Source organism: Betta splendens, chromosome 24, assembly GCF_900634795.4.
Source record: "Betta splendens chromosome 24, fBetSpl5.4, whole genome shotgun sequence".
NCBI lineage: Eukaryota > Metazoa > Chordata > Actinopteri > Anabantiformes > Osphronemidae > Betta > Betta splendens.
The window spans coordinates 4740069-4759090 of record NC_040901.2 but is presented as its reverse complement, the minus strand read 5'-3'; positions in this window follow the sequence as shown (position 1 = coordinate 4759090).

Sequence of the window (19022 nt, the reverse complement as noted above, 5' to 3'; positions counted from 1 at the left end):
GGACCATGGGATCCAGAAACTGAAGGACATGATTTTTTTTTTTCCCTGTGAACTCAGGAAGTGGGAACCCTTAACAGGAAAGCGGACGTCGGTCTTTAGTTATAGGAGGAAGTTTTGCTGGGTGCAGTCTGGGGTAAAAAGCCTGTGCTGATCTATTTAAGCCCTTCAGAAACATTAGTAATGCATGTCTACCATCCCAGCACATCGCTAAAAATAAACCAGATTTGATTAGATATGCAAAATGGACTGCTTTGAGATGTAAACATGTTGCCTGAAGAAACAGTTAACCACAACTTGCTCGCACACTTCTGCATTAATGGATCTGACAGACGTGGCAGTGATCGGCCTACTGAAAGCCCACAGTCAGGAAATCCAAATGTGCTCTCATTTTATTTATGGGTGGGGAAATGGAAAGGGGGAAAAATGCAGTGCAGCGTGTTCAAGCTGAGAGAGGGAGGCAGAAAATACACCAAGGAAACGGTTTTGTTTGATAAAGATCAAAGGGAATTGTTGGGAGAATGAAGTGTGTTTAAGAGTCCTCAAATCCTCACTGCTTCTCCCTTCGCCTTTTATTAAGGGGAGGCTGTGTGTGCGGTGTACGGACTGCATGTGTGTTAGCGCTGCGAGCCCAAGGGGAGGCATTAAGATGAAGTGACAGTTGGATCTTTGAGATATCTCCCAAAGTTTGCTATTGTAAGAGGCAGAGATGGTATCTGAGAGGAGAGCAGATGTGAAGACATGCCAAAACGAGACGTGTGCAGGAAAAGAGCAGGTCAGAGGTCACAGATATGACAAATAAAGGTCATATTCAGGAGTGTGGTCAAATCTTATGGTCAACATGTTACAAGGGATCATGCACAATAATAGAATCTAAATTTAATTAAAATCTAAAAGAGTCTTACATTACAGCTTGCATAATCAATCATATTGATCAGAACGAAGCCCTCTGTAAACTCACTTATTGATGTTATTTTTAATATCTTCTGTGTAAATGTGTCCACAATCCAACTAATTACACTGTTTTCGCAGTTGTCCGATTAAATTAAAAGTTGAGATCCGTTTACCGACGTCTGTCAGCTGATCTGATCTGTGTAACCTAGGCAACCGTCCGAGTCGGCCCGGGACGTAGGAAGCTTTCAGATGTGTAAACATTAGTACGTTTGTTCTACTAATGTGACAATTTTCATTTTTTTTATTTGCAACACGTCAACTTCATCCACTTGCGATTAGTCATCACAAGTAATTACATGGTTTAACTATGATGGCCGTTAATTTGTAGACAGGTTTATCAGGAAACGAAGCAAACTGGTATCGACTGCGTTGTGTCAAACGAACTTGCAATAATGCACCACATGATTATAAGCACTAAGGTTTTATCACTTAATCACAGTTATGTCACCAGGACCCAGCTGGGGAGGAACAAGTTGCATGGTAGGATTATGAGTGGACGCTTAAGGCTAATGGCAGCGTGAACCGGGGCGAAAATCGGAGTCTTCCTCACGCGTGCGCCGCCCACAGTGAGCGAGCGGCCGGGGGGCGTGCGCTCGCTCGTGATCCTTTATTCTTTAAGTGGGGCTGCCATCTTGGCCTGTCTACCCGGAGGCCCCAGCTGGGCAGAGGGGTGGGTCAGCAATCATGCGTGTGACAGGAAACAGGCAGGCCTAAAGGCTGTCAATCACGCCGCCTCTTTATTTCCTCACCATGTGCGTTTCTTCGCTTATCACTGTCTCCTTTCCCTCACCGTGTCTGACAAGCCCAAGATTTCACTTTACAGGAGGAAAAACTGCAAGAAAAGGTGCAAGTGTCCCTCACTCTCTCTCTCTCTCTCTCTCTCTCTCTCTCTCTCTCTCTCTCTCGCTCTCTCTCTCTCTCTCGCTCGCTCTCTCTCACCTGTCTCACATGTCTGAAAGACAGCTAGCAGTGGTTTGTCATTGTAACACTTTAGTGGTCCGTGTTTCCAAATCATGCCCTGCACTTTTTTTCTGCAGACAGCCAGACACATAACATTCCTCAGACGACCGGGCGAGCTAAGTGAGCGAGCGAGACGGGCCGGCGCGCTCTCTCTACCCGAACGCCGCGCGGCGCTCCACGCCGATCGATAGTAATCCTCGGTGGGAGCCGTTTATTTTGGAGCGCGCGTGCGAGGCGCGGCGGGCGACAGAGTCCACATTACCACTCACACACGCGTGGTATAAATCCGGCTGCAGCTGGAGACGGGCCGAGCGGAGCCCGCTCTCAGGCCGGGCCGAGCTCTCCTCCCTCCTCCAGTGAGCGGGGCTCACGGGCCTCCGGGGCCGGAGGACGGGGCCCCTGCCAAAGTCTCTGTTTGTGGGGATGGCGGCTCTCAGCGGCTGGCGAGACCGGAGCTCTCTGTGTGCTGACTCCAAGCTGCTGGATGGTGCTGCCAGAAATTTATATTCCTTTCTACAGTCGCACAGGAAAATGGGTTTTGATCACAAACACGAGCAAGGATTTCATTTGTACAATTCAGACACCGAACAAATTGAACGATTTATTATTAAAAACACCAATCCTGATTATTGTCAAAGCAAAAAGACACTTTTCCAGTGGAGGCTTAGTCCTGGTCTGTTAAATTGTTGACCATCAAATTAAAAAGTGACTAAAAGTGGGAGAAAGATTGGTCTTTGATTGATTTGAGTTTCATTTGAAACCTACTGTACAGTAAAACACAAACCTAGTAGGCCCAAAACTCAAAAGTAACTGCTTCATAAAGTTTTGTAAAGTTTTTTTTAGCTTCTCTTATAGTTTCCTGAACCAGACAAAGTGTCAGGTGAGGAGTAAATGCAGAGAGAACCCAAGTGTGGGGGAACTATTGGTTCCAGCTTGTTCCTGGGCTTTTTAAAATCCCGATACACTGAGAGAGAGACACACTCTGACCACGTCGCTCCATTGGCACTTTTGCTAATTAACACCCACTCCCCGCGTGTAATTTAATAAATCGTTGCAAATGGGCTTTTAAATGTTCAGATAGGATGCTGCGAATGATTTTCAATGGGGTCCGATAATCACGGCGAAAGCTCCGGAGGCTCTGTTTGGCAGCCCGCTGCGAGCGCCTGCCTGGGCACGCTGCGCTGCCGGACTTTTTAGGGATCTGCTTCGGATCTCTGGAGAGAAATGGGCCCGTTGGTGACAACGTGACATGCAGTATCACACACACACACACACACACACACACACACACACACACACACACACACACACACACACACATACACACACACACTGCATTACCTGAGGCGATCTAGCAGCATCCTGAATCTTGCTAACGCTTCTCTGGGGCGAGATGAGACCAGTAAAAATGACCAAAAGCAGCAAAGGGACCATCAAATTCAAAAGAGGCTCGAGGACAAATGTAATTATCTAAGTCCAAATTATTCTCACATGTCTCCCTATAAGCAGATACTGAGCCCTTCTATTATCACATGATGTATGGAAGCGCAGAGCAACCTTAGTGTGCGGCGAGGACAGCATAACGGTGCAGTGGGGGCATATGCTGCATGTAGCTGTACAGGCACATGGGACCTGACCACTCAACTATGTCTGGGCTTTGCAGCAGTCAGCAGCCCGGACACATCCTCAGCAAATCAGCCGCTCCACCTCCTCCAGTGCAGTATAATCACCTCTCGTGACAACATCCTCTCCTTCAAACGTCCCCACAAAGACATTTAAGAGTCCACCTGGGACGCTGACAACCGCACTGTATGTTTACTAGTAATTAGAGGGAGACTTTCAGAGCGACGCTGAAACAAAAGGCCGGTGGGAGAAGGACGGCGAATCATCTGCGTGAACCCATAAACTGGACGGAGCCTCCCCGCCGTTGTGTCGCTTCCCGCGCTCTCCCATCCTTCGCCTCCCTCACTCTGCCTCTCCCTCACGCGCCGTCCCTGGGTGGGATGAGTCATCGAACACAGAGAAGAAAAGGCAGAAGAGGTGGCGTATCCATCTGTACTGGATGTGTGTGTGTGTGTGTGTGTGTGTGTGTGTGTGTGTGTGTGTGTGTGTGTGTGTGTGTGTGTGTGTGTGTGTGTATGTCATTCCCCCTGAGGTGTAGTGCCCTTCACACTCCTTCACAGTGTCATGTCAACCTTGGTGATGCAGACGAACAGTACAGTAAGCTCCACGTGTACATGTACACACACACACGTATCAGACACTGTACTCATACAGTATAAGTATCATTCTTAGCCCATAGAGTCATTTTATGCCTAATGCAGTATTTGGGAACTATTTAGGATCGTTCTGCATAATAATTTGACTTAAGTCCAAAAATACATAAAGGATATTTAAACACCTCAAAAAGAAATCTGGGTTTTCAGGATCTGTAGATCAAAACCCTTCTCATCCTTCATGACCAGCGAAAAATAAAAAATAAAATCACACATCAAGAAGCACGTGTGAAACACTCCGGAAGGTCACAGGGAAGATCGGGGCAGCGTCTAACAAACGAAGAGGCCTTTCATGCACTGACAGGCCCCCTTAATACACTGTGGCGCCTAATGGAGTGAGACACACAAAGACTGATGGGAAATAATTTTGCATCTATAGCGCAGACGAGGGAATAAACACCTAAACTGTGTATCAGTCTTGTGAGGACGGCCCATACGTCTCTGTCACTTCACCACCTGCGTTGTCCGTTTTTGACAAACCGGCTGAGATTATATTTATCTGTCCTGTCGTGGCCAGTGATGGATTACAGCTGATATTTTCAAAATGAGCCTCACAAAGTGGCGATAATGGGGCGATATAAACATTTTCTGGAGCTACGAGCGCGAGGCTTGAAACGTCCTGCACTGTAAGTTGCCTTAAAGAGCTCAGATAATGTATAATTTCGTCACTAATCATCGTCAGCCACCAGTAGTGAAACTAAAGGACGTTTCCTGTGCAGCTGTGGCTGCTGGAGACGACTCCGTCCAGAGACTTGAGTCTGGAGAGTCTGATGTGACGGGGGCTGACGCCGAGCTGTCCAACGCGACGCACGGGGGACGAGAGGGACACTTAGGCTCTCTCGCCGCCTCCCGGTGCCCCTCGCTCGCCCAAAGAGGCCCGTCTCGAAAGATCATCGGCCGCGACAGCTCCGGAGTCAGTCCTGCGACACGGACGCGAATGCGAAGACATACAGTAATAAACACCTGCACACCTCGCGTCGCTCAGGCGTCAGCTGGACTCACTCATCTCGGCGCAAACACGCACTGACACACAGCGTGCGATTGCCTGTGGGCTAGAAACGCACAGAAAGCCTCCTTTCTCTTTCAAGAGACTGTACGAGAGGATGACCCACTTAATCCCACAATTTGGAGCGCCTGTGTGTGTGTGTGTGTGTGTGTGTGTGTGTGTGTGTGTGTGTGTGTGTGTGTGTGTGTGTGTGTGTGTGTGTGTGTGTGTGTGTGTGTGTGTGTAAAAAGGCCTCCCAGCGCCCGCAGACAAACAATAAACAAAACCAACCAGCTCATGGTATAGCGGAGACGCTGTGTGTGTGTGTGTGTGTGTGTGTGTGTGTGTGTGTGTGTGTGTGCTCTACATTTACATCTTCATCTGCTGTACAGGTACGTGTAAGGACCATTGGGGTGTGTGTGTGTGGGGGGGGGGGGTTGCCCACGTTTGTGAAGAATTACTTGGCAGCAGAAAGTAATCGTCCATTTCCATTACTGGCCAATGAAGAGCTCCCATTTAATGACCAGGAATCGCGGCGAGGACCCTCTCTCTTATTTCCCTCCTCTCTCCTCCATCACTCCCCCCCTCGCTCTCCATTCCCAGCCATCGGAATGCACTTTCATCTCCTTTAATACAGCCATGAAACGTGGGGCAGCGCCATAAATCTGACCCGCCATAGGTGCAGCGCCGGGAGCCCGGTGGATGGAGGCCCGGCGGGGTCAAGGCTGCAGAGCCAGTGCCCCCAGTGCTACACGGTACAGAGCGAAGCCAGCTCCTCACGCATGGGCAGACAGAGTGCGGGGCACGGCCCGCTCCACATGCATCCACAGACTCCAGCCTCAATAGGACACTAATGGGATTCAGTTCTGATGGCGCTGCGGAGTCGAGTCCTGATACGAGCCGCACGGCCCTATCCCTCACAGAGCACAGAGGGCCATTCACCACAGGAAGGACAATGGTGAAATGTGGACCTTTATGGTCTTCATAGATCTTAAGGTTAGAAGAAGATGAATTAATTAAAGATGAACTTTTAAACACAACTACAACCTGGGTCTGTGGTCCGTCCACGCGCCTCAACGAACTCTGGGAGCATAATAACGGTTGTGCATTATTTAAAAGAGCAGGCGTCACCGCGAGCCCAAACCCAACCCATAATGCACCTGTGTCTTGCCGAGTCATCCATTTTTGAGTCACAAACTGGCGATTGTTAGCTAAAATATGAAATCCCACGGGGGCTTTAGTCAGAGTGAAAAGGTCGTGCAGGTGTGTTGTTCCTGACAAAATAGAAGCTGTTCATCCAGAAACAATCATAAACTAGAGTTGAAGCAAAAGTGAATTACAAAAACATTCTCTTTTCTTTTTATTAATATTTTTTAAATTTTAATAAGAATTAGAGCAAAATAGATAGAAATATGCCACAGTACATGTATAAAAACATACAAGTTTTAAGTGTCCTTTAACTTGGATGACCACTCCACCCACCCATCTATTATCCGAACTGCTCTTCCACCCTGGACAGGTCACCAGTCCATCACAGGCTGATCAATAACATCACTTCTTTTATTAACAACAACCAACAAGGCTCCCAGGCTCGAGCAAAATGGATTTCTGCTCACAAACCAAACCATTTTTTTAAACTATTGAGTTTTGTTCAAAGCATTTTTAGCAAAACAATTTGCAATTTATGAATTTATTTTGGCGGAGACATAGCTGAGAAACAACTGCGTTTGTAGATTTTGGAAAAAAGCTGCGGAAACGACTCAAATGACATCACTTTGAATTCGCGTCCCGTTTTAGGGATATTTTTGTAATTTGCCAACTAAAAATATCTGCCGCAGCGACAAGTTCGAGCCACAACTTCGTTCGGTCTCAACCAAGAGCAGCGCGGCCGCCGTCCAAACTTTTGCACCGACTTGTGTCTCCCCCTTCACCATTTCAAGACAACATGCATTTTCCTCCAAATGCCATAATGCTTTTGGCTGCGTGAGCGCTAAGTGCGTCTCCATTGAGACAGGCCTGACCCTGGCAGCGGTGCCGAGGGACATACATCACTGTGACCTTTGTGAGGTCTGAGCTGCAGCCTGCTGCCTTTGTCCCTAACCGGTCCCGCACAAAGCGACTTTTGACCGAGAACAGAGACAGAAGGAGGCCAGCGATGGTTAGATAGCAGCGGAGGGGAAAGGGATGAATGGATAAAGGAGGCCCGCACTAATGGCCCCTGTGTGTTTTGTAATTAGGCGCTTTGTCAAGGCGCACAGCGGAGGAGACGGAGGTGGTCGGACGACGGCCGAGGAACCGGGTCAAGAGAGAAAGGAGGACGCGGAGAGGACGGAGATCCAGACGGACAGAATGAAGCCGACGTAAGAGAGAGGACGACTGTGAGCGTTAAGAGACAACGGAGCGGACGTACGACGTTAAGAGACAAGAAGGTCCCACGGTCTGATCAGTCATCGTTACGAGTATGTGTGTGTGTGTGTGTGTGTGTGTGTGTGTGTGTGTGTGTGTGTGTGTGTGTGTGTGGGGCGGGTCATGTGCTGTTAGGCTCGTCATAGTGGGGAGCCACACAACAGTGTTGATGTAGACGAGTGGAAATTACTTGGCTTGTCTTCAGAAAGTCCATTTGATAAAATATGCATGTTCAGAATCATTTCTTTTTAATGTCAAACACAAAAAAGATTTAGCGAACTGCTATTCACACTGCAGATTCCATAAGACGTGTCAATATTTGGGACAGAAGATGAAATACTATCTGCAATCTCCATTTTGTGCTTTACATATTTAACTTTTATTCATGATATAACTGTGATATATATGGATTCCCCTTGTTTTTAGATTATTTGTATGATCTGGCACTCAGTAACTCTCTCTTTGGAAGAGCTTTGGAAAACTGTTGCAGTTCTAAGTTCTCAGTTCTGTGTGTGTGCGTGTGTGCGTGTGTCATTGTATATCATTGTCATTGTCAGTGTACACATATACGTCCGTGTCTGCTTTCGTACATCTGTTTGTTCTGCACACGTGATGAGGGACGGGCATCACGAGGGCAGCGCTGTACGAGGGAACGAAGCAGATCAGTCAAAGACTTAAAGCCTCGTCCCCCAGTGGAGGAAACAGACGAGCTTTGATGTTGATGTGAACAAATAGAAGAAGCCAAAATCAGCGGAATGAACCATTATCTGCTGTGGAGAGGCCCTCCCATCAGGAGCGTGTGGAGGATGGAGCTACAGAAAGAGGAAAGAACCACAGAAAGATGGAGAGAGAAGGAAAAGGGGAGTTACAAAAACCTCAATAATTAAAAGCCAAGTTTAGCGCATTTTGAAATAAGACAATCAATCGCCAAATAGTAATATATGTTGTTAGCACATCAGGCTAATTGTCCAAAGAGACAACCTATTATCTTTATGCTGAAGAGGAAATAAATGCCCTGGAATAAAATTCTGATACTGAACCTATATTCACTGATGGCTGAGCAGAACCAGGCCAAATAAGTCTATTCACTGTTATATATTTGTCATTTACCCATTCCGAATCAGGCTTTGCCAAAAGCAAAAGCACAAGGGTTCAGTAATTTGTTTGAGAAATGAAGCGAGGAGTGTTTAAAGGCACGGGGAACGTGTTTGCGCGCGCCGACACATGTTAACTACCGTTTGCATTGGTTGAAGGGGGGGGGGGGGGGAGAAAAAAGTGGGTCAGATGCACAAAAGCAATTGTGCGCAGGGCTAACGAGCGGCAGCGGGAGCGGCGCTGGAGGGAGGAGGCTCCAGGCGGCGCTGACCCGCGGACGGAGGGTCCATTTCAGGTACAGTCCCTGCAAAAGCAAAAGCCAAGGGGGTTGTAGAAACTGACGACCTGTCCACGTGTGAGACACTGTCTGCTTTGGCCTCCAGGGGGCGGATCGCAATGATTTTAGTGATTTGAGACGGCGTCTCATTGTCGAGGTTCAGCCACCAGTACGTTGAGTCCAGTCCCTATTGGAAAGGAAGTGACCCATCAGACGGGTCAACATTCAATCTACTGTGTTTCCACCTAAAATCCCAACAAATGGATGCAAAACACCTGACGCGGAGGCTGTTTCGAGCCTTCCAGGGCTCATACTCAGATCCTGGCTGAGGTCCCGCGCCGCGGAAACCTGACAGTGACGGAGCGCCGGCTCCTAAAAGTTGCAATTAGTTTGCGCCGCCACATCTGCAGAAGGGCAGTCGCCTTTAATGAACATCAGCGGCGCTAATGGAGCGTAAAACGACACTGGAAAATACATGATGTCGTGGTCAGCGGGGGAACGACTCCATCCGTCAGGCCCCTCATCCCCACACAGGCAGCGCCACGCGTCTATTTACGCGTGGGAGCATTTAAGGCTCTAAATAATAACGTTGTGGGGACGTTGCACAGCTTGAACCATCTGATCTGTCTGGTTTAATAAAAACTGCTCCCATCTGAAACGTCCTCTTTGCTGCACTCTCTCTGTCTGTTCCTCTTATATTTTAATAACTTTAAAAATTTCCCCAGGTTCCTCTGTTGTGAACTTGACCGAGCCTTTGGTTTATTCATGAGGTTCAATGAGGAAGGTCTTTGATGTGCATGAATTATGGAAAGGCAACATGTTTTTGTGTGATCCTTCATTTCCGTAAATACGTGCAGCCCTGCTGAGTTTTCACCGTTGTAGCGGTGAAAGGCACATCCACACCTGGACAAATAGAAAACTGATAAACGTGACAAAAGTCAATGCCTCTAATGTTGTTCCTGGCTTAAAACGCCCGCGGCTGAGCTGGTGTTTTTCCCCCTTCTTTCACAAAAACATGCACATTTTTTTCCGATTAAAAAGTTGTTCTGTGCCTCAAAGTTTTCTTTCATTGTCTGTATTCAAACCTCTACAGTAAAGTTACAGAAGAGCTTCACATTTGTGGTCTAGTGGTCGGAGCAGCGTTAAGGACAAGGCACAAAACCGAGTGTGTGATATTCACAGAGTCTAAAAAGTGGCCTTTGAACTCACCACTTGCAAAGACCTGACGACAGACCTCTCCTTCAAACATCCCGGTTTTGTTCTTGGCGACCGTTTGGGCCTTTTCTCCAGAAACAGAAGTGTGATGAGGAGAGACCGGTCCTGGTTCTTGACTGGTGACAGTCAGCGCAGTTTACATTCTTTGAGGATTCATAACAAACTGTAACAGCCGAATCTCGACGTTGGCGCTGCTTTGTTTTCCAAGCTTTGTTTGGGCTGCGACTGTGTGGGTCCGACTGCACATCGACCACAGAGTGTTATTCTGTTGACTGCACCCAAAGAAACAACTGAACATGATAAAAGAATAAATAAAATCTTTCACATCCAGTTACATTCATGGAACCTCCTGCAAAACTAACTAAGCTTTAGTCATCACAGATCCTCCATTGTGTTGTATTATGTATGTATTACAACTGTTGTGAATAGACTTTTATACAAACATTGCTTTCATTATTTACTGTTATTGTTGAGCAGTGATATCTTGCGTACATAAGTCCTGGGATTGGTGACAGCCTCAACCCCCCGCTCGTCCCCGAGTCCAGCGAGCGCCGACTAATCTCAGCCTGTCTCTCGTTTGATTGGTTTGCGGCGTCCGCGCCACATAACTAGAACATTCCTGTCAAGTGAAACGGCAGCGCCGCTCCGCCGGGCGCCGGGGCCGAGGAGAGCGCGGCGGCCCCGGCTCCTCGCTCGGCCGCGCTCGGCCCGCTTTACCCCCGCGCGCCGGCACACAGCGCGGGCAGGAGTGATATAATTAGAATGGAAATTACAGAAAGTTACAGGCGAGCTAAATCCCCCCGCGCATCGCGTGGCTAAAAATGTCCCGGGCAACGCCAGTGGATGTATCACCATAGCAACAGCCTTCTTCTGCACTCTATTTTCAGAGCGAAAAAAGGGAGAACCGTACACAGAGGGCGAGCGAGCGAGCGGGAGAGAGAGAGAGGAAGAGAGAAATGCAAACATTGGCGTTTCTGCAGAAATTGATACATTATTCAAGTACGGAAAACATCTGAGAGTGAGCGCTGGCAGGTCGGGAGGTGGGCTGCAGCCCGCGCCTGCTTGTCAGCGCTGAACTGAATTGTCTTGGGGGCGTTAGTGTGACGGTCAGACAAGGACAATGGCTCGCTGCCGGCTTGACTTACGCGCCTCGGCAGAGGTCAAGGCTGAAACGCACACCGGCAGCCAGAGACGTGAGCGACGACGCGGCGTCGGGGGCGAGACTTCCTCTTTGAGTCAATCACGCATCAAACAGGTCCAAGATGAACTGCTGAGCGAAGAGAATCATCTGCTGGAGGGAATGGGAGTCATCTGGGCATTAGGAACCGCGTGGAAACCGGCGCTGGGGTTCAGAGCAGAGTCGAGGGCACGGCGTCCTTGTCCGCGGGTCAGACGTCGACGGCGCTGAAAACCGACCTCAAGACCAAGTGGCGTGAAAACAACGCGTCACAATGGAATTTAGTCTCCATTTCGCGATTCTTTTCAGGTTCGGTTCAATTCATTCATTTCAGCACAATGTGGTTTATTGGCACGGCAGCTGAGAATGAAATGCCAAGCACAAAGACAAAAGATCCGCATTTTTCCTCCCTCTCTCTCTGCTGGAATATTCAGGTTTTAAATGAAAGCATACTCTTTCCCCCCTCTCGCTCCCTCTCTGTCCATCTTTCCGTCTCCTAATGTTTCTCCTGCCCCCCAGGGGGTCTGATTGAGCGGGCTGGGAGGCATGGATCTCTCTCTATTGATCCGCATGCTGAATCACTTATCCCTTTTCCAATGGCTTTCATCACCGCACTCAGGTTTTAACACTCGCTACATGCACAGATTTCCTCACTCCTGCAGCCAAGATCCGGACTGAGACATGAAAAACGCTCCTCAAGTGAAAAGAAGACCCCAATTGGACCGCAAAAGGCCCGCGATGACGTGCGCTCGCTCCCGAAAGGAGCGTGCAAAGTTGATCAGGAGGCAAGTGCCTCACGGAACAAAAGGCAATATCAAGGATGAACCCGATTTCCAATAGCAATCAATCAGAGCGCAGAAAGAAATGAGGTCATAGTAATATATTGCAAAGAGATCCAGCTGACTTCCTGCATGTGCTAATGGACACAACAGATTATTTTACTAACAGATGGTTCGATTGTGTAGAGTTCAAGTATGAAAACGTAACATGCTGACCATGCGTGCGCGTATCCAATTACCTTTTGTCTTTGTGTGCAAGTGCAGCCAAGAAACACTGTATCTGCAACAGGTCAAAGGTCAGAGTCCATAAAAAAAAGCAGCGTATTCATGCAACGGGAGGAATTATCATGGAGCCGTTTCCAAAAGGCCGATTTTGGGCATTCTGGCGCTGCCCGCGTCCTGTCTGATCCGCTTGATCCGGCTATTTCTTCGCGAAGCCGAACATCTCGCCGAGACGCGGGGCGGATGAGCGCCCGCCATCTGACTAAACGCCGCACAGATCGTTCAGCATCCGCACAGAGGTGAAACTATGCAGACGAGGCAAAGGCCGAGACGTATATTTATACGCCACAGAGCCCTGCACAAACCTGATATTATAACCATCCATTAACTTGTCATGCAATGACTTCGTTCCTTCTGCTGAACCGGCCAGAAGAGGAAAAAGACGGAATAAACAAGAAAGTATCTGACTGTTGCTATGGGATGTTTATGAATAAAACAATGGTGTAGCCATCGCTTCTTTGTAGATGTTACAGGGCTCCAGCGCTCGGGGCTCTGGGCTCGTTCCCTTTGGTTGCACTGCTGTACGTCTCTGTAAACACGCTCTGGTTCGGGGTGAGCTCAAATGTTCCCCACTTCCAGCACCTGGAAGCGAGCACTAAAAATATGTTCCCTGCCTCACTGCTGGGAGATGTGCGAGAGCTTGCTCGAGTCGTCGCGAAACAAGCGATGGGGGGGGATTTGTAGTGAAAGGAGGCCAACGCTGTAAAGACAGGTCCCCGGTGGTCGCGCAGCTTTTTTGCAGTGTCAAGCAGATGCCTGTGCGCTGATACAGATGCTTTCACTGCGAACGGACTCCAGCCCGGCAGAAAACAAGCCTCTGCACGCGTCTGTCTGCCGGTTCATGTCTTTGACTGACAATCACTCTCTCTCCTCTGCCTCTTTTAATTCTTCCTCCCCCTTTTGTCCTCTCTCTCTCTCTCTCTCTCTCTCTCTCTCTCTGCCTATATTTGACTTTATCTTTGCCATCAAACATGACAATTTGTCATTGTTGACACCGCTCGCTCCGACCTCCGGCGCGCTTCGTCGCTTTGAACCTCCGCGTCCTTCTGTTGGGACGACTCGCGTGCACAGAAGGACAAAAAGTGCCAGAGAGAGAGAGAGAAAGAAAGAGGATAGAAGAATAATGATGAGTATTCAGCACAGGGTTGAACGTCCACTGGAAACAAGGGCGCCGGATCAAATGAGACAAAAAGAAAGACGGGGAACAATTAGATGAGTCCATGATCAGGACACGAACTGACGACTAGATCGTGTCTCAAGGCCTTTGGTCACTTTCATGGAAAGGAGAAGAAGTTGGAACAATGGCAGCGTTTTCCCAGAACTGGAGCAAACCCAGACGCGCGAGGGGGAAAAAAGGGAAGAATGGGTAAACGCACAACCTGTTTCTGCCAAATCGACAGTGGCCTCAAACCAACTTTGTTTATTTGTGTGTTCTCAAACACTTGGATCATTTTGCTTATTCTCTCCTGGTCTTTTTTTAAAATTATTATTAAGGGAACTACTAAACGTGTTCCGGAGCTTAACTACGCTATAAACCAGTCGTCGTACACTGTCGCCATTGCAGATAAGCGCCGAAATATTCAACACAAAGCCGAAGAACAGACACGGCAGTATGTAGATATTAGATGCACTGAAATCCATATTAATCCAAAGATCTTTAGTGCGAAATCCGCATTCAATCCAAAAATCTTGAGCAAACAGTCGGCGGCTCTGACATATTTGGAGGAAAGCACTTTATAGCCCTGTTCATTTTCCCTTCTGACGAGGCGAGGGAACCTGATTGTTTAGGATTATAATTCATGATCATTTGTGCAGAAAATTGACATCGTGGCTTAATGATATAGTGCTGCCAACAACGGGGACGCCAATTTTATACCGGGCGAGCTGCGCTGAAACCCATCCACGTCTAATGGAACGAGGAGTGGGGACAAATTCATCGTCACAATCCTCGGTCAAGTCCTGTTTGTGCGTCGCTAAGCGGAGGGTTCGCTCCCAGAACTTCATTGTTTCTCTTCATCTTGGAGAATTGGAGCTGCGAACTATATAAGACTATATCACTCAAATTACACTTTTAAATTCAAACATTTAAAAAGCATTGAAGACTTGAAGCTGCCACATTACTGCACTCGCAGCAGAGAATGAACGAGGACGACATAATGTAACGTTGAATAAGCAGCCATGATAATGAGTGAGTGAGAAAGCATCTGAACTGCCGTGACATTTACCGTGATCCACCCCCTGATTACTGGTATTTGCACGGTGGCGGTGAGTTTGTTTAAACCGTTTGTTGATACTGGTTTCCAGTACAAATTGATTTGCATCTGATTTGTTGTTGAACAGATGAAGCTTTTTTTTCCAGCGTGGTGGATGCAAACTAAAAATGGCTCCGATTGTCCCTAATTGTGCAGTTCTTCTGAACTTTGCCTCAGCACTGAGACAATGATCATGTCACTGTCACACGAGGCAAATTGTTCCTTTCCCTGCTGTTGTCGATTGTTATTTAGAGCAACCTCCGCCTCAGTCACCTTTCATTAAATCTGACCTTTCACATGACCTCGTTAGAGGCTTCTCATCACATGCATCCAGTTCTTCAGGGTCACTCTCCTCCTCTTCAGTGCTCTACTGCCAGTAACTTGACTCCATCAAATTTATACATTATCATCACTAGGTACAAATAACTGGTAATAATCATTGTCCTTGAGGCTTTGGGACAACTTTTAAATACTAGAGAATATTACTGGAATACTGAGGAAACTGTTAAGCATAGCAAACCTAAAATCCATAGTTTGTGGTGTAATTTGTGGTGAATCGCAGCATATTACAAGAACAATAAGAACCACTGGTACAGTATAACTGTGTATGGACACAGCAGGATTGATATGCTCACAAGCAGCTGATTGTTAGAGGTGCCGGTGCCTGACAGCCCTGATGGTTCTGTCCAGCATTAACACCTTGTTTCAGGAGGAAAGAGAACACACACACACACACACACACACACACACACACACACACACACACACACACACATACACACACACACGCACGCACACGCACGCACGCACGCACGCACGCACGCACGCACGCACGCACACACACACACACGCACACACGCGCTTTTTCAATTTCGCCGGTTCGTTCTTCGACCATAGATTCTTGCCCGTCTATTAGCCCGTATGCCCTGAGCTTCCACGCGTGTGCTGTGTAAACGCCAGGCAGACATGCAACAGATGCGCAGCTTTGTGATTAGCAGGCGCCGACTCCTGCTAAGCTCTGGATGGAGCGGGGGACAGACAAAGGGGGGGGCGGGCGTCACAGCGGCAGCGAGCGGGGGAGACAAGCGAACGCGGCGCCGCTCAGGTTGCACTTTGCATGAACAATAGAGGTCATGTTGAGATATCGAGTCTACCTGTAGCGTCGGCGCGGGGAGGAAAGCAAAGGTCACCAGGGGCTAAGACAGTGTGTGAGGCGGGTCATGCATCAGGTTAACGCACAGAACAACACGCTTCGATTAATGAATCAATCCTGAATCCTACATAAACACAAACCTGTGCACGCAAATGGCATCACATCATCACTTCCAACAAAAAGTGTGTGTTTAGGAGTCGAGCTGCTGTGAGGATCCAACACACACACACACACACACACACACACACACACACACACACACACACACACACACACACACACACACACACACACACACACACACACACACATAGATGGGCTTAATCCATGCCTGCATTGCTGGAGAGGTATTATGATTAACAAAGGAGGAGAAAGATAGAGAAACAATCCTTTTTTAGTGGGTTTAGCTCCAGGATATGATTAGTAGCAACCCACATCAGGTGAGACGCGTAACAGCACTGTGCTCGTACGCCAATAGCGGGAGAGGGGCAGAACGAGGGGGAGAGACTCTCTGAAAGAGTCAGTGGTCTTCTTGTAAGAAAATTCAATAAATCTTTAAGAGGACACGGATGAGTGGTACAATTTGATGAATGGAGCCACATGCACGTCGATAAAAATGATAAAAACACATCGGCGCCGCAGTTACAATGCTTCAAAACAGACAGGAAAACAAAGGCACATTTCAAAAGGAAGCCCGGTGGAGCAGAGGAGGCGATGGAGGGAGGAGGAAGGAATATGAATGGGGCAGAGGGAGGAGATAGCGGCGGCTCTCTGTCGGGCGCGGCAGGTTAATTTGCTGCTGTCAGAGCGAGGGCTTTCCCTCCAGCCGCCCTTATCTTTGTTGTCCTCCTGGATGTCGGTGTCAAACCGAGAGGCGGCGCGTGGATCCCGCCTCGACACCGGTTGCAGCCCAGAAGTGACAGAGTAGCAGCTTTACACTGTAATCCTGTACTTACGTCAATTAAGGGGCTGGAGAATGGATGGGAGGACCCAAATGTGCCTTGTAAAGCAGTAATCGCGCGCATGTGAAATTGCATTTCGCAGAACCGCATGGTAGCGACTGTGCCGGAGAAGGAAGACGGACTGGATGCTCGGCTAATTGTGCTGTATTTAGGTACGATTTTTTTAATTGCTTCAACAAGGCCCAGTCATTGTTGACGGTGCCGCTGAGAGCCATTCGAAGGAAACCAGATGCAGAATAATGACTTAAAGTGTTGTGGGATGAGTGTCAGGCATGAGGACTTAGGGGCCTTAAAATGTTGTACATTAACTCAAATAGGATTTGCAGCAGCTATAGTGAGGCTCCACAGTAACGCAGTCCCGTGGCCGAACCCAGAACGTGCGGTTCTTCAAGGTCCAGAGCCAAATTCTGGAGATGAAAGCGAAAATTCACTGCAGCGCGGGACAAAAGCACTAACAATTCACAGGAATAAAGGTCACTGCAACAGCGGGAAACTAACAAATCACCTAAACAGAAAATAACCCGTTAAAGAAGGAACGAAGAAGAAATCACTGCAAACAGGAAGAACAATACCGAGATCTAAGGAAATGAATGGAAACTGTGAATGACAGCTGGCAGTTGAGCAGGACGAACAAACACAGGTTCAACGTGAAGCAGATTAGTCTAAACAGTCTGTACTCAGACATGACAGGAACCAAAGGAGCGGTCTGAACCCAAACAGCACCAACGTCCTGTGGCCGACCTGCATCATCGAATGATGTCATTTCATAATACGGTGTGCGAAGGCAGTGACATTAAGGCCCCGAACATGTTTCACCACACTATGTGACACACATGGAGCCTGTGGGATGTGACTGACGTCTGAGCCCATGTCTGCACATAACAACCAATGTCTCATTTCCCAAATTTCCAAGTATTAGCCCTGACCCTTCCTTTGGATGTCACCATGCACGTCAGGGACGCGCCACTTCTCCCTCAAACCATGTTGGACATGAAGTGCATTGCGTCCTGTCCAGTATGTGCCGATGGATAAAGACTCAAACCTTTTGCTGCAAATGGAGTAAGCGGAGATGTTTTCACATCCAGGCCACGCGCCCGCGCTCTCCCTCTCTGCGGTTCTGATCCATGTCAGCCATCAGCAACAATTCCCCGGGAGACGTCCCACGCTGATGACATCATCTCTCAGCATGGGAAGCTGATGGATCCCTCGCCGTTTTGGTGCCCGCGGTTTTGATGAAGTGGCGGCGCAGGTAGCTGGGGGGGAGGTGAGGGGAGGACGACTGCCAAAAACACCCGTAGCGCTTTGTCAACGTCAGGGAGGTGCACCCAGGGTCCACATGCGGCCCAGACAGAGATTAAGAGCAGGGAGGAGAGTGTGTGTGTGTGTGTGTGTGTGTGTGTGTGTGTGTGTGTGTGTGTGTGTGTGTGTGTGTGTGTGTGTGTGTGTGTGTGTGTGTGTGTGATCAGATATATCAGGTTATCTTACTACACCTCCATCTATTATATAGTGAAGCATCTACTCACCCACATGACTCGCTGCACTTACATCTGGCATGTGCATTTACACACGCCTCCCTGTGATTCCATCCATCCCTTATTGAACCTTTGGCCTGTGAACCGGCCCGGGCTAAAGAGTCACACGGGGAAGTCGAGTGAGAAAGGAAAAGGAGGGAGGACAGATGAAGTGTCTTGCGCTCGCTGCGGACGAGCAAAGCGTCTGCTCCGGTTCCTGCGGCGCCGGCGCCGTCCAGCAGGGGGCCTCGCGCGGGTAAAGTGCAGTTTAACTGGCACGCGGGCGTTCTGTGGACGAGGCCCGGAGCCGGAACTCCGTCAAGGGCGAATCAGACCTGTCAGAGAGCATCGAGCCGCGTTGCCACGGCAACGACGTTAGCGCCCGCGAAGGTCACAAGACAGAGTGTGTGTTCCCGTCCCGCTGGGTGGCTGTCGTGAATGACAGGCGTTTAGACCCGCCCCCTGCCCACACGCGCATACATCTGTGAGATCCTGATGGGGGCACTCACAACATACCACGTCCACCAACCAAACGCTTAAGCTCAACTTCTGCTTTCAGCCTAAAAAGTATCTACATACGTTACATACGAGGAGGCCGGCGCTGATTATTGGAGCTCAGACGCAGGTTGATTCCATCCCGCGTTTATATTTGGGGGAATATGAGGGCGCTGTGAGATGTATCCGTCTAAAGGTGTTCTATTTTTATTGAGTCCTGGGATGAGAGCGCAGAACGCAGGCGAA